Source organism: Capra hircus (genome assembly GCF_001704415.2).
Source record: "Capra hircus breed San Clemente chromosome X unlocalized genomic scaffold, ASM170441v1, whole genome shotgun sequence".
NCBI classification, from domain to species: Eukaryota; Metazoa; Chordata; class Mammalia; order Artiodactyla; family Bovidae; genus Capra; species Capra hircus.
Genome location: NW_017189516.1, coordinates 65295154 through 65308722, shown reverse-complemented (window position 1 = coordinate 65308722; position 13569 = coordinate 65295154). Strand labels below are relative to the sequence as shown.

The following is a 13569-nucleotide window of genomic DNA, read 5'->3' as shown; positions in this document are numbered from 1 at the left end:
GGGGGACTCCACTTCCAGGGTCCGAGAGTGGGATCTCGCCTGATGCTCGGAAAAGAATTGTCCGAGGGGACACATGAGCTGCCCAAGCAGGAGAGTTGATTGGGAAGGGGAGCCCGGATGGAGAGTCGTAGGGGAAGAAACCGGGAGAACGGCTGTGCCTCGTGGCTCATGGTCCCAGGTTTTATGGTGATGGGATTAGTTCCTGGATTTTCTCTGTCCCGTCATTCTGACTCGAGGTCCTTCCAGGTGGTACATGCATCGGGCAGCCAAGAAGGGTGCCAGAAGGAAGGATTCTGGGAAATGCTAAGACACGCGGTGTGTCCTTCTGACCTTTCCAGAACTCTCCCGGTAGGGGGATGGCTTGCTGGTTCCGACAGCTTCTTCCCAGGAGGACCTCCTGTCGTAAAATTAACTCCCGCACATGGTTACTATGGAGCCCCGGCCAGGGTGAGGGGTCTCAGCCAATGTACGTCCCTGAAACAGGAACACAGATTTTTATGAACCTCACAGCCTCGCGGGCTGCCAGTGACCAGTTCCTGCAAATTCCATGACCGTAATGGGGAGACAGGAAAAGGGGTTGCTTCCTCAACCCTGAAGGCAGAGGAACACAGGGAAACTTCCTGGGGCCCTTTAGGAATTTTGCTGTGGCATCAAGGGTGTCTGCATTCTGCACTGTCTAGCCCACCAGCTGCATTCTCTCATTTTTTTGAGATCCTTCACTTAATCCATATTTGGACGTTGCCAGTGATGTTTCAGGAAGACTGTAGAATATTATTAGAGCACACAGATTTTGCAACGAAAATTAAATCTTTTATTTGGCTCGGTGCTTAATGCATTATAAGACGCGTGGATACATGTGCGTGCACACACACACACACACACACACACAGACACACACAATCAGACATGATAAAGGTTAATTTTCTGTGTCTTGATTGGCCCACAAAGTGCCCAGATATTTGGTAAAACGTGTGTCTGGTATAGGGTGTTTCTGAATGAGATTCACGTTTTTAAAATTTTTTCACACTGAAGTGTCATTTATTTATAACGTTGGCATCCCTGGTGGCTCAGACGGTGCAGAATCTGCCTGCAATGCAGGAGCGCTGGGTTCTGTCCCTGGACCAGGAAGAGGGAGCCCATTCCCTCCTCCAGGCATTCTTGCCTGGAGAATTCCACGGACAGAGGAGCCTGGCGGGGCTGCAGTCCATGGGGTCGCAGAGCGTCGGACACGCCCGAGCGCCTAGCTTTGATTTTCGCTGCACTTCCATAGTTGACTTCCATCGTCGCGTTCGCTTCCGGTGCACAGCAAAGGGCTCAGTTACACACGTGCGCCTTTTCAGACTCCCTTCCACTCACAGGGCATTACAGGATACTGACTGCAGTTTCCTATGCTCTGCAGTAGGGCCTTGTGGGATGAGATGAACACGTGAGCCAGGACACTGAGCAAAGCAGACCGCCCTCCCCAGGGCGGGCGGGCCTGGCCCAACCAGCCGACAGCCTGCTCCCACACTGCAGACGCGGGACACGCTGCTACTGACCCGGGGACTGGGGCAAAGGAGGCTGTGAAACAAGATGCCAGGGACGAACCTCGCGTGCCCCCACCGCGGGGGGGTATGGGTTTGACCCCCGGTTTGGGGAAATTCCACATGCCGTGCAGCAAGCTAGCTTATGAGTCATAGCAACTGAGCCCAGGCATCCAGAGGCGCTGGTCCACACCCAGAGAAGCCGCCGCAAAGGGGAACCCACACGCCGCAACCAAGGGCCGCTCCCGCTCGCCACAACCAAAGTCCCCCACACAGCAGCAAAGATCCAGTGCAACCAAAGCAAATGAAGAAACAGAGAGGATGAAAGAAAAATAGCTTAAAATCCCCGAGGGCGTGGCTTCTATCTGGAGCCACCTCGCTTCACTTCTGTACAGCCTTCCACTGTGCAATGATTTCACACTCTATAAATTCCACTCTCCTGCCCACAGACACACAGGTGGACGGCAGGTCTCAATATCAGAGACACGACTCCTGAGGACGGGCTAACACCTGGACACAAAGGCAAGGGATTCTCCAGAGTTTCTACCCACGAGCGCAACTTCTGGGTCACCTTCAGCTTTTCAACACGGCGCCCAGTGGACTTCCAAAGCGACGGTACGACGTATAGTACTAGCGGCAAGGGGCAGAGTGCAATCACTCTCTGCACATACATCAACAGAGGGCTTTTACCCACGGACAGAGGGCTTCCCTGGTGGCTCAGAGCGTAAAGAATGCACCTGCGATGCAGATGACCTGGGTTCGATCCCTGGGTTGGGAAGATCCCCTGGAGAAGGGAATAGCTACAAACTCCTGTATATTCCTGCCTGGAGAATCCCCCTGGACAGAGGAGCCTGAAGGGCTACAGTCCATGAGATTGCAGAGAGTCAGACACGAATGAGCAACTGACACGTTCATTTTCACAGTAGCTACTCACTGATACCATACTCAGTGAAACCAGACTCAGATTATCATCTCAGCTTGAGGACACATCCCAGCTGCTCTTAGCGTTTGAAGTGTCTTGTGTGGTGGCGTTCCGGCCAGAGGAAGGATGAACACCACCTGTGTTTTAGCCATTTCAGCTGGATGGCGTTCAAGCAACAGACACAGAAACAGCAACGGCAAGGAAGCAAGAAAGGCAAACAGCGGTACCTTGGGAGGCAGGCGTTGAAGATGGCAGAGGACCAGGTTGGCAAGGATGCTGGGCCTGTCACTCACCACTTGGAAGAAATCTACCCAAGCAGGAACACCTGGAACGGATAAGTAATTGAAACAAAAAGTTAGCTGAAACTGCGGTAAGTTGACAAAATTCTGGGGCGTCTGCATCAAGGCAGTTCACATCACTCTCACCAACACAGCCCCTGACTTCTTAAGTGGTTCCATGTCTTGGGTTTCCCTAGTGGCTCAGCTGGTGAAGAATCTGCCTGCAATGCAGGAGAGCCAGGTTTAGTCTCTGGGCTGGGAAGATTCCCTGCAGGAGGAAATGACAACCCACTCCAGTATTCTGGCCTGGGAGAATCCCATGGATTGAGGAGCCTGGTGGGCTTCAGTCCACGGGGTTGCAGAGAGTCGAACATGACTGAGCGACTCACACTTTCTTTTCCTGCACCTCCGAAGATAGCAGGCTGCATCCCAAAGAAAGTTCCAAAGATAGCAAGCTGCGTCCCAAAGTAAGTTTCTCACTTTCAAACACGATTGGTTCACTTTTTAACAGGTTACTCACCTACGTGACTCCTCTTTTGGGAAGCCTGATTCTTCCTGTCTTTTGCTCACCTAGAAAATGTTAAAATAAACGTAGGAAAACATGAGAATATGCACATTCTTGGTGGTGTTTCGTCTCGAAGTCGTGTCCCACTCTTTGTGACCCCATGGGCTGCAGCCCGCTAGGCTCCTCTGTCCATGGGATTCTCCAGGCGAGAATACTGGAGTGGGTTGCCATGCCTTCCTCCAGGGGATCTTCCCGACCCAGAGATCGCACCCGGGTCTCCTGTATTGCAGGCAGATTCTTCACCGTCTGAGCCACCAGGGTACATGCATATAAATATATTGTAGAGTTCTACAGCTATCCTATATAGCTGGTGTAGGAGCAGGCGTACATAAACGTGTTTAGTAATTTGGGGCAATTTTACAGGATTTAGCTCTTTCCTACTGGGGCTTTTAGAATTTCTAGAGCACCATGTCTTGGATAAATGGATTTGTGCTCTGACTATGAAGAACATTAGACTGGTGTACAAATTTTCTGTGGGTATCTATGTGCCTTTGTGGTTCATGATGTTGTGGGTCAGCCACACACTCGTGTCTGACTCTTGGTGACCCCACAGACTGCAGCACGCCAGGCCCCCCTGTCCATCACCAACTCTCAGAGTTCACTCAAACTCATGTTCATCGAGTCACTGGGGCCATCCAGCCATCTCATCCTCTGTCGTCCCCTTCTCCTCCTGCCCCCAATCTTTCCCAGCATCAGGGTCTTTTCCAGTGAGTCGGCTCCTCATATCAGGTGTTCAAAGCATTGGAGCCTCAGCATCAGTTTTTCCAGTGAATATTCAGGACTGATCTCCTTTAGGATGGACTGGTTGGATCTCCTTGTAGTTCAAGGGACTCTCAAGAGTCTTCTCCAACGCCCCTGGGGGCTCCGATTATCCTCGGAGACCCCTGGCTGGTGACAAGAGGCAGCTTCCTTGCAGTCCAAGGGACTGTTAAGCATCTTCTCCAATGCCCCTGGGGGCTTCGATTATCCTTGGAGACCCTTGGTTGGTGAGAAGAGGCAGCTTCCTTGCAGTCCAAGGGACTCTCAAGAGTCTTCTCCAGCGTCCCTGGGGGCTTCGATCATCCTCGGAGACCCCTGGCTGGTGACAAGAGGCAGCTTCCTTTCTCCGTGCAATGGGCATCTGTGAAACAGCTTGACTTGTAATGAGTGCAAAACCATCTCAGTGTGAGGGAAAAAAAATAGAACCTTAAAAAAGAAAAAACATTTCAATTCCGTGGATGCTCTGATCTCCTGACAGTCTGAGGCCTGATGTCATAGACTGATCATCCCACTCAGCGTCTGAGGTTTCGACATCTCCTTAAAAAGTCACCCATCTTGAACTCCCAGTTCACAGACCACAGGTATTAAGGATGTTTGCACAAGATGGGGCTGCCAGAGAATCGGTGCACGTGTGCAGCGGGCTTGGCTCGGATGCGGGGAAAACAGGCTGTCTAGACACGGCCCCCTCACATGCCGCAGAGAGCCAACCGGTGCTGAAATAGTCCGAGTCCCTTCATGCAGGTCACGGGAAGTGTGTCTGCCACAGAACCACATGGATTCCGGGTGTTGTGCTGTGCTGGGTTCTGTCCAAGCAGCGTGGGACACGGAGCAGTAACTTTCAGTCCTCTCTTGTCCAGGCAGGTAAGCGTGAAGGGGGCTCCTGCCTGCAGGCGGCACATTCTGGGATGTCTGCGCCTCCATAAGCATGGGTGCCAACTACTCAGAAGAGATTCCGTCTCTGTCGACAGATGGTTGGATAGATAGATATGATGGATGGATGGATAGACAGATAGATAAAAAGACAGCTAGATAGACGATAGGTACTGCAGAGTTGCCAAGTTGTGTCTGAGTCTTTGCGACGCCACGCACTGCAGCACGCCAGGCCTCCCTGTCCATCACCAACTCCCGGAGTCTACCCAAACTCATGTCCATCGAGTCGGTGATGCCATCCAACCATCTCGTCCTCTGTCACCCCCCTCTCCTCCCACGTTCAATCTTTCCCAGCATCAGGGTCTTTTCCAATGAGTTAGGTCTTGCCATCAGGTGGCCAAAGGATTGGAGCTTCAGCTTCCTCATCAGTCCTTCCAATAAATATTCAGGACCGATTTCCTTTAGGATGGACTGGCTGGATCTCCTTGCAGTCCAAGGGACGCTCAAGGGTCTTCTCCAGCACCACAGAAGGCTGATTCGTGTCAATGTATGGCGAAACCACTACAATATTATAAAGGAACTAGCCTCCAATTAAAATAAACTAATTTTAAAAAAACGAAAAATAAAATAAAATTGTTAACAAAATTCATTGATTAATTTTTTTTAAAAAGCATCTATTCTTCGGTGCTCAGCTTTCTTTATGGCCCAACTCTCACATGACTACTGGAAACACTATAGCTTGCCTATACAGACCTTTGTCGGCAAAATGACGGCCCAGCTTTTTAATACGCTGTCTAGGTTTGTCATAGCTTTCCTTCCAAGGAATTCAAGCAGAAATCTTGAGAACAAGCGGCTGCTCCTTGTCTATGGCACTGGAATGACACCTTTTTCTGCAGAAGTCTCGTACGGAAGACTCCGCACACGTCATCTCCTGGTATTTTCCCACCTTTGGGGACACCTCGTCTGCAGCGCTCACGCCTCCCCTGACAGACCCCAGCTGTTGCCATCAACAGGCGTGTCTGTAAAGAAATCCCTTCTCCCCTGTATTAGCAGTGTTAGTTGCTCCGACTCTTTGCGGCCCCATGGACTGTAGCCCGCCTGGGCTCCTCTGTCCACGGGATTCTCCAGGCAAGAACACTGGAGCGGGCTGTCATGCCCTCCTCCGGAGGATCTTCCCGACCCAGGCACTTCTCCTCTGTAAGTAGCATCACACAGCTGTGCTCTGCACCCATGTCATGGGTCTGAGTCGTCTCCTTTTGGAAACCTCAGGCTATCCCTCTTCCTCCCGCACAGTGTCCAGGCCGCCGTGTCCTCTCCCTGCCAAGCTCCCACAAACGGAGATAATCCTAATTGCTAAATGGATTACTGTAAATATCCATTTCGCAAGAACTTAAACCCCGATGGCAGCCCTGAAGCCCGAGGTGCCTTCCAGAGGGATGGTGCTGTGGGTGATTTAGGAGAAGCATTAAGGAGGGAAACATCTCCAAGAAGAGAGCTGAGAGGATGCAGGCGGGATCGTGGAAGCAGCTGTGGTGTCAGGAAGGAGACAATCATGGACAGCAAGGGTCGTCTCCAGAGTTCCTGGAAGCGGCTGTGGCGTCAGGAAGGAGGCAAACATGGAGAGCGAGGGTCGTCTCTAGGGATGGTGGGCATCTCAGGTCCCAGAGACGGGATATATAGACATTAGATGATAGGTAGCTAGGTAGGTCGGAGAAGCCAACGGCACCCCACTCCAGTACTCTTGCCTGGAAAATCCCATGGACGGAGGAGCCTGGTGGGCTGCAGTCCATGGGGTCGGGAAGAGTCGGGCAAGACTGAGCGACTTCACTTTCACTTTTCACTTTCATGCATTGGAGAAGGACGATGGCACCCCACTCCAGTACTCTTGCCTGGAAAATCCCATGGACGGAGGAGCCTGGTAGAGTGCAGTCCATGGGGTCGCTACGAGTTGGACACGACTGAAGCGACTTAGCAGCAGCAGCAGCAGCAGGTACGTAGATGGGTAGATGTGCTTGCCCTGAAAGCTCAGCGGGTAAAGAATCCGCCTGCAATGCAGGAGAGCATGCTTCAGTTCCTGGTTTGGGAAGGTCCCCTGGAGAAGGGACAGGCTCTCCATTCCAGTATTCTTGGGCCTCCTGGTGGCTTAGCTGGCAAAGAATCTGCCTGCCATGTGGGCAACCTGGGTTCCATCCATGGGGTTGGGAAGATCCCCCCCACTGGAGGAGTGGGCAACCTGGGTGCCATCTGTGGGGTTGGGAAGATCCCCCCACTGGAGGAGTGGGCAACCTGGGTTTCATCCGTGGGGTTGGGAAGGTCCCCCCCACTGGAGGAGTGGGCAACCTGGGTTCCATCCGTGGGGTTGGGAAGATCCCCCCCACTGGAGGAGTGGGCAACCTGGGTTCCATCCGTGGGGTTGGGAAGATCCCCCCCACTGGAGGAGTGGGCAACCTGGGTTCCATCCGTGGGGTTGGGAAGATCCCCCCACTGGAGGAGGGCATGGCAGCCCACTCCAGTATTCTGGCCTGGAGAATCCGCATGGACAGAGGAGCCTGGCGGGGCTACAGGGCCTGGGGTCGCAGAGAGTTGGACATACTGAGCGGCTAAGCACACACACATACAAAGGCAGATACACAGACAGAGATTAGACAGACAGACAGACAGACAGACAGACAGACACCTGGTAGATAAGATGACAGACAGATATGACAGGCAGGTAGATAGACAAACAGAGCCACAGACAGACAGACAGATTAGAGAAATAACGGTTAAGACGATAGACAGGCATGATGCATGGGTGAAGCGAAGCAAGAATCACTCAGCTGTGTCCGATCTTTGTGACCCCAAGGACTATACAGTCCACGGAGTTCTCCAGGCAAGAATACTGGAGTGGGTAGCCTTTCCCTTCTCCAGGGGATCTTCCCAGCCCAGGGAATCGAACCCCGGTCTCCCGCATCATTAAAGAAACCCAGGCAGATTCTTTACCAGCTGAGCCACCCGGGAAGCCTGATACACAGGTAGGCAAGTATTCATAGATATGGTAAGGCGTCTGTCTGCAATGCAGGAGACCCGGGTTCGATCCCTGGTTTGGGAAGATCCCCTGGAGAAAGATACGGCAGCCCACTCCAGTATTCTTGCCTGGAAAATCCCATGGACGGCAGAGCCTGGTAGGCTGCTGTATGGGGTTGCAAAGAGTCGGACACGACTGAGCGACTTCACTGTCACTTTAAGACAGAAAAATAAGAGAGAGAGATGGATAGGTAGACAGACCCTAGACAAGATGACAGATAGATACTGGTAGGCGGGTAGTTAGGTAAATAAGGTAGATGGGAGATAAGACAGATGATAGTCAGATGGATACAATAGCCAGTTAGGTAGGCAGACAGACAGACAGACAGAGACAGACAGACTGAGACAAAGAGAGAAGCATCCACACACAGCAGAGGCCACATCCCCTCTTGGTCTAAGTAGGTGTCATCTCCTGCTAATAAGACAAGATGGGTTCTCCCCCCAGCATCTCAACAATGACAACATCTCCTCCTAGGTGAAGGCAGCCGTTGGTACTCATTCCAGATATGAGAGGGAGGGGCTGGGGGGAAAGAATCATCAGTTTCCTACAACTCTTGTAAGTAAGTGAAGGTCGCTCAGTCATGTCCAACTATCTGTGACCCCAGGGACTGTAGCCCTGCCAGGCTCTTCTGTCCTTGGGATTCTCCAGGCAAGCATACTGGAGTGGGGTGCCGTGCGCTCCTCCAGGAGAATCTTCCTGACCCAGGGATTGAACCCACATCCCTGCATTGACAGGTGCGTTCTTTACCCCTGAGCCACCGGGGACGTCTTGCATATCAAAACTTAGGAACCCGATGCTTTAGAAATTCTCAGTTTGCCGGCACACCCACTTTGGAAGAAGCGATGATGCTCCCTCCCTCCCCCACCACCACCATAAATAGGATTGACACCTCTGAATGCAAGCCCTCTTCCCTCTCAGTGAGGGGACTCCACACCACCTCCTATTGCGTCTTTTCATTTGTTCCTAGAAGAAAACGTCTCCAGGCTGTTAATAATGGAATTCTCAGCTTTCCACACTGAAAGGATGATCTGGAGCTCCAATGCGTTTGGAAAATCATTCTCAAGGCTGACCTCATCCGTCATCGACGTCTTTTGGCAGAGGCTGTGTGCGCTTCCCTGCCCGGCCTGCTCGGCAGACACACCAGACGGATGTGGGACGCTGTGCTCTCCACCGACGCGGAGGAGCGCTGACCTGAATCTAAAGGTTGAGTGTCTCCAGTTTCTGCTGGTGACTCGCCTCGATCACTCAGCATTTTCAGAGCCTCCCGGTTCCCAGGCAACAGCCTGGGCAGGGCGGGGCGTCTGGATGGACAAGAACTTCCTGGAGGGTCAGAATTCAGGAATCAAGGACCAGAAGGTTCGGGCGACATCACGGCTCTGTTCTCAGAGCACGTTTGGAAAGGCCTCTCCCCCTTTATGCTCACTTCCGCTCTCGCTTTTCAAATCAGGTGTGCGTTAAAAGAAAAAGGAGACACTGATTCGAAAAGATAGCATGCTCCTCAATGCCCACGGCAGCACGGTGTACAAGAGTGAAAACGCGGAAGTGAAAACTAAGTGTCCAGCAGCAGGTCAGTGGATGAGGAAGATGTCGTACGTTATATACGCAGTGGAATATTACGCAGCCACGAAAAAGGGCGGACGAATGTCATCTGCAGCAACACGGATCAACCCAGGGACGATCACACTACCTGAAGTCAGACAGAGAACGGCAGTGTACCTTATCACTTACGTGCAGAATCTAAAAATGAACAAACGCATCCACACAGAGAAAAGACCCACAGATATTACCCAAGGGGAGAGGGAAGGGAGAGGGTCAAGACGGAAGGCGGGGAATGCAAGGTACAGACCACTGTGTTTAAAAAAGGTAAGCTGGCAGGATACATTGTACTTGGAAGATCACGCTAAAGGCTACACTGTCCACCACAGGGAACAGGACCAGTATTTTATGATACCTTGAATGGAGGACGCTGCTGCTAAGTCGCTTCAGTCATGTCTGACTCTGTGCGACCCCATAGACCACAGCCCACCAGGCTCCCCCGTCCATGGGATTCTCCAGGCAAGAACACTGCAGTGGGTTGCCATTTCCTTCTCCGATGCAGGAAAGTGAAAAGTGAAAGTGAAGTCGCTCAGTCGTGTCCGACTCTTAGGACCCCATGGACTGCAGCCTCCCAGGCTCCTCCGTCCATGGGATTTTCCAGGCAAGAGTACTGGAGTGGGGCGCCATTGGCTTCTCCGTAAATGGAGTATAAACTGTAACAATTACGAATCACTATGTCCTGCATCTTAGAGCAATATAAGATGGCAAACCAACTATGCCTCAATAAAAATTAAATCGTAAATACATAAAAGCCCCCCCAAAATAATAATAAATAAAATTCACACCTTGAATAGCTTGGGATTTTCAGGCAGGGCTGAGCTCTGCAGAGACTTCTTCTCCAACAAACGTCACATTCCCAGATTGTAGAGATTGGGACCTGATATGTTTTCGGACAGGGACTCAAGCCACGAGAGAAACAAGCTGTCACAATTGTGAAGGGTGATGCTTTTTTAATGATTACCAGTCCCATCACTGTGTAGCGCAGATGGGCACGTGGCTGGGTGGTGACCGCCTTGCTTCTCTGCTGGAGTGGAAACAAAGCCGGGTTAGAGTGAAAACGAACCTCGGGAGTTTGCCCTTCAGAGTCTCCAGACGTCTCTGAGAGGTCCCAGCGGGGACGAAGGGGGACTAGTTGTTGCCGTCTAGTCACTCAGTCGTGTCCAACTCTTTGCAACCCCGTGGACTGTAGCCCGCCAGGCTCCTCTGTCCAAGGGGATTCTCCAAGCAAGAAGACTGGAGTGGGTTGCCACTTCCTCCTCCAGGGGATCTTCCCGACCCAGGGATTGAACCCAGCTCTCTTGCACCTCCCGCATTGGCAGGCAGGTTCTTTACCAACTATAAGCATGCGCGCTCCAACTACCGAAGCCCGCGTGCCCCAGAGCTCTTGTTCCACAAGAAGAGAAACCCCCTCAGTGAGAAACCCATGCACCCCAACTAGAGAGTCGTCCCCAATCGCCACAACGAGAAAAAAGCCCACGCCCAGCAAATGAAGACACAGTAAGGCAACAATAAAGAAATAAAGGCAAACGGATGCTCATTCTCCACGTGAAAAAAGAAAACCTGCCACAGCAATTGAAAGATAGCAACACCTTCAAGATAACCAGCCTCTCTCAAAGTAGCAAATAAACACTGCTGCAAAAGAAGCTAGAGGGGGAAATGGCAACCCACTCCAGTATCCCTGCCTGGAAAACCCCCCAGACGGAAAAGCCTGGCGGGCTACAGTCCATGGGGTCGCAGAGAGTTGGACACAGCTTAACACACATGCCAAGCTAAAGTAAGAAAGATGAGCAAATCCTAAAAGATTCTGTCAGGATTCCAAGGGAAACACTCTTTTTTTTTTTTTTTTTTTAAACTTCTCACATCTGGAGCTTCCAGAATATGTCCATGGAGCACATTTTAAAAATAACGGACGCATCCGCAGCCTCTCCATATGAATTCAAGATGCCCCTGATGAGATGCTGTAGGCTTCACTCTCGTTACTTGAGAGAAGACGGTTCTACTGAAGAGGATGGAACGTCCGAGAGAAAGAGCCTAAGATCTCATTTTAAGAACTTTCCATGTATCTTTTCATAGCTCCAGATGATTCTCCCCATAGAGACGGGTCAATATTATTATTATTACCATTTTTTAATAACAGTTTTGCATACAGCCTCTCGAAAAACTCCTTTGGTGCGGGGAAGGAAACTTTCCATCATGAATAAAAAGCACATGGTGAGGCTGAGATGACATCAATCTGATTCCTGCAGGGCGACAGGACTTTGGGAATTCTGTGCAGCTAAAAAAAGGAGGAAAGGAGGAGAAGCCACACAGCTTAGCTAGCACAGAGGAGGGTAAAAGCCAGCAACGCTTGCAATCATCGTCAAGGCCGATGAGAAGGGGGACCACTCTCGGCGAGGCGGTCATCTTTAGGAGCTCAGCATCACTCAACGTGCACCACGCCCGTCTAAGACCGTGAGTTGCCGGCAGGTCTTCCTAAGCCCTACGTCCAGTGTTGGGCGGCCGGTCATCCCTCCCGGACCCTAGGGTCGTCCTCCTTTCCGGGCTCCCCATCGGCCGACTTCATGACTCACGTCTTGACCACAGACGTCTCCTGCCCTGCCTGTCGCCACTGTGCCACCCACTTCTCGCCGGGTGGGGCGTCTCCCCAACACCCTCCTCTGCCCTTTTATCCTCCTGCGCTTCCATCAACAACGTTACAATCAATACCAGATGTCGGATGGGGCTGGACTTTAACAAAAAAAAAAAAAAAGAACATTTAAAAGAACATTGTCACAAACAGGTCTGCCGGCAAAAGCCACCTCGTGGAGGGCGGTTGGTTCCGTTCTTCCCAGACTGACCCTCTGTCGAAGATGGTCTCACAGCATTGAGATGCTATGGGGAGAGGTCACGTCATCTTTTGCTTATCCTTTTCTTTCTCTTTTTTAATTGGAAAGTGAGAGTGAACCTCGTTCAGGCGTGTCTGACGTGTTGCAACCCTGTGGACTATACAACCCATGGGATTCTCCAGGGAAGAATACTGGGGTGGGTAGCCTTTCCCTCCTCCAGGGGATCTTCCCGGCCCAGGGATCGAACCCAGCTCTCCCGCACTGCAGGGGGATTTTACCCGCTAAGCCACAAAGGAAGCTCAAAAATACTGGAGTAGGTAGCGTATCCCTTCTCTGGGGGATCTTCCCGACCCAGGGATCAAACCCAGGTCTCCTGCATTGCAGGCGGATTTTTTTATCAGCTTCAGGGAAGCCCTCAGCTGGAGATCTACCATATGACCCAGCAATCCCACTCCTGGGCATATAAACCCTGAGAAAACCATAATTCACAAAGACACACCCACCCCAATGTTCAATGCAGCACAATTTATGACCGTCAAGATATGGAAACACCGTAAGTGTCTATCGACAGAGGGACAGATGAAAAAGATGTGATACGCTTATAATACGGAGCATTACTCGGCCCCGAAAGGGAACGCAACAGAGTAACCTGCAGAGATGTGGACGGACCTCACGTTTATACAGTGGAGTATTACTCGGCCCCGAAAAGGAAGGCAACTGAGTAACCTGCACAGATGTGGACGGACCTCACTTTTATACAGTGGAGTATTACTCGGCCCCGAAAAGGGACGCAACTGAGTAACCTGCAGAGATGTGGACGGACCTCACCTTTATACAGTGGAGTATTACTCGGCCCCGAAAAGGGACGCAACTGAGTAACCTGCAGAGATGTGGACGGACCTCACCTTTATACAGTGGAGTATTACTCGGCCCCGAAAAGGGACGCAACTGAGTAACCTGCAGAGATGTGGACGGACCTCACCTTTATACAGTGGAGTATTACTCGGCCCCGAAAAGGGACGCAACTGAGTAACCTGCAGAGATGTGGACGGACCTCACGTTTATACAGTGGAGTATTACTCGGCCCCGAAAAGGGACGCAACTGAGTAACCTGCAGAGATGTGGACGGACCTCACCTTTATACAGTGGAGTATTACTCGGCCC

General features: G+C 51.6%; 1 long non-coding RNA gene across 1 annotated transcript; it reads right to left on the bottom strand.

Annotated features, from left to right (window-relative positions):
* Positions 1-1193: 1193 nt before the first annotated feature.
* Positions 1194-3370, bottom strand: LOC108634295. Its single transcript, XR_001917532.1, has 3 exons — positions 3244-3370; positions 2673-2770; positions 1194-1405 (listed from the first exon to the last, which is right to left on the bottom strand). It is a non-coding gene; the product is annotated as an uncharacterized LOC108634295 (long non-coding RNA).
* Between the last annotated feature and the right edge of the window lie 10199 nt (positions 3371-13569).